The sequence below is a fragment of the Argentina anserina genome, chromosome 4 (genome assembly GCF_933775445.1).
Source record: "Argentina anserina chromosome 4, drPotAnse1.1, whole genome shotgun sequence".
NCBI lineage: Eukaryota > Viridiplantae > Streptophyta > Magnoliopsida > Rosales > Rosaceae > Argentina > Argentina anserina.
The window spans coordinates 3,659,794-3,662,648 of NC_065875.1; the positions used below are offsets into that span (position 1 = coordinate 3,659,794).

General features: G+C 42.3%; 1 non-coding gene across 1 annotated transcript; it reads left to right on the forward strand.

Moving 5' to 3' along the window:
- Positions 1-1,077: 1,077 nt before the first annotated feature.
- LOC126793013 (small nucleolar RNA R71) lies at positions 1,078-1,184 on the forward strand. Its single transcript, XR_007671999.1, has one exon. It is a non-coding gene; the product is annotated as a small nucleolar RNA R71 (small nucleolar RNA).
- The last annotated feature ends 1,671 nt before the right edge of the window (positions 1,185-2,855 follow it).

Consider the following 2,855-nt stretch of genomic DNA (forward strand, 5'->3'; position numbering starts at 1 on the left):
ATGGCTTGATCAGAGTCATCCTTCTTTTGCTTTGCAAATCTACTAGGGAAGGGAACACGAGGAAGATCATTAGTTGAAACCAAACCACTAGAGTTAGGATCCTTACCTTTGTCATGCACGGCATGATCTCCTTTTGGTAGAGGCACGGCATCATTGGCCTTAGAGGAGGCAGGGTCCTTCTCTAAGTCTTTGGCATTGTAATTCTCGGCCTCTTGTCCTTTAGAAGGCACAGCCTTCTTGTGTTGCTCCAATGGAGCATCCAAGGTCCTCCCACTTCGTGTCACCATGGCCTTGACGTTCGGATTAGGCTCAGTTTGGCTCGGCAACTTCCCTCCTTCATGGATCTTGCCCATGAAATCGATCACTTGTCCCATCTGCTTCTTAAGCTCGGTTATGTCTTTAGAATGAGCTTGTTGACCTGTAACTAAAGCTTGAGTAGCAGAGTTTAGATTTTGTTGCCCTTGAGCAAGAGACTTCAAAAGTTCATCATAATTAGGTGAAGATGCATTATTCGAACCATGAACATTAGAGTTAAAGGGAGAAGAACCTTGAGGTACCTGAGGCCTCACAAACAAACCTGAAGGACGAGGTCCTTGACCTTGAGCATTGGATGGTTGAGCATTGTTGCTCCAACGAAAATTTGGATGGTCTCTAAGTCCAGGGTTGTATGTGTTCGAGTATGGATCGTACCTAGGCCTTTGTTGCCCCATAAAGTTCAACTCTTCTTCAGTCATTGCCCCATTTGGACAATTGTCAGTCGTGTGATCCTTGAAAGAACAAATGCCACATGCTTGAGGGTTGATGCTCGAACCATTGAATGCCTTGACTAGCACGTCAAGCTTCCTTTCTAAAGTTGCCATCTGATTCCTTGCATCAACATCATACACCCCACGGCTCTTGCTTCCTCTCTTCTCCTTGGAACTAAATTGGCGATTGTTGTCAGCCAAGTCATCAATCAAGGTATAAGCTTCTTGACCGGTCTTGTTCATAAAGGTGCAGCCACATGCCGAGTCCACCATGCTCTTATTGGTGGTGTCGAGTCCTTCATAGAAGAATTGCACCAAGTCATCCAACGAAATACCATGGTGAGGGCACTTCCTTTGTAGTTCCTGAAATTCCTCCCAAGCCTCATAGAGTGAATCACCATCTTTTTGAGTGAAGTTCTGAATCTCCCTCCTAAGTCTTTTCGTGAGTTGAGCAGGGAAGAATTGCTTCAAGAACCTCCTAGTCATTTCGTCCCATGTAGTGATGATTCCTGCAGGCAAAGAATACAACCAACGTTTAGCATCATCCTTAAGGGTAAATGGGAACAAAAGCAACCTCAAGCCTTCTTGAGAAAGATGATGAATCGATTGGAGCTTGCAAATGTCCAAGAACTCCCTAAGGTGAACATTAGGGTCTTCCATTGAAGAGCCAGAGTACTTAGGCAGCTGCCCAAGCAATTGAACAGGAATGGAGAAGTTAGCTTCATCAGGTGGAGTGAAAGCAATGCATGAGGGTGATTCCGGGGTGGTGGGAATGAATGCATTCTTTAGTGCCATTGGAGCACCAACATGGATTATGTCACGGCCCGCAATTGTGTCTAAGTCTGACTTGAAGACGAAGGGGAAGGAAAGATCCTCCTCTTCTTCTGATCTAGGTGAAGAGTTTAAGTTTGAATTGCTTGGAGATGTTTCGAAATTCAAAGGTCTACTTATGAAAGAGTTGTTCAAATCTCTAAGTGCTTGAATTCGATCCTTGAGCTCTTGTGTCTTCTTAGAAAATTCGGACATGCATAGTACCTGTTTATATGAAAGGTAACGAGTTAGCCTTGAAGAATACATAATGGATACATAAAATTCGTGTCTTCCCTTAGTCATACACGCACACTTAAGGGGAAGAGCACGGCAACTATGTTGTTTACAAAGAGTTAGTTCTTTACGTTTTCACAAGTTCATACAATTCACAAGTTCTTTGTGCTATTTCAATGATTGAATGATCGATTGATTCTAAGTTGTAAATCAAGGTGGACGTGCGGCCTAAGTATTGATGCCTAGACACAAGATCAAGTCTTTGTTTCAGAAGGCCTTTAGCTCAATCAGAGATAGTGAACATGGTAGGACTCATTTTTTGAACTACGGAGAGCGAACTCCCTATCGACTCCATCACCGAGATGTATGTCAGTCAGTAGTTCTCTGAGATCCAATTTTGGTCCCATGCACCAGAGTAATAAAAGAGCGTGCCCCTTACTCAGCTGGACTTAACCTCATGTGTTAGACAAATCTCCAAGTGTTAATAAAAGCCGCCCTCGACCTCATGCAAACTCGAGAGCTAGCATGAAGGGTTAAGGCTAATATTAACAAAAGGGACTTTACCTATTCCGTTCGATTTACAACCTACAACAATCATTCACTCAAGCACCAAAACAACAACCTAAGATACATTACTATATGTTACACGAAATAAGAATAAGAATATACAAATGTACAATATTCACAATGAATTCGTAGTAAAAGTTAGGGATCCATCTCTAATGGATCCCCGGCAACGGCGCCATTTGATGAGTGCTCGATTACTCGACATCAATATTTAACCCTGAACACATCATAGTAGTATAAAGCAAGAGGGTATCGTTCACAAACCGGGGATCCAGCCAGGGCTTAGGATCACAGTACTTACACGAATTCATAAAGGTTTTAAGGTTTGATATAGATTTTGGATTGAGTCATAAAAACAGTAAATAAAACCTAAGCTAATATATACATGTGATCAACCAACCAACACATAAACAATCACCAAAACATCTCATACAAAGAAAATCGAACCAAGCTCTATGTCTTTCTTCTAGCATCATGCCGAGACCATATATTGAACAA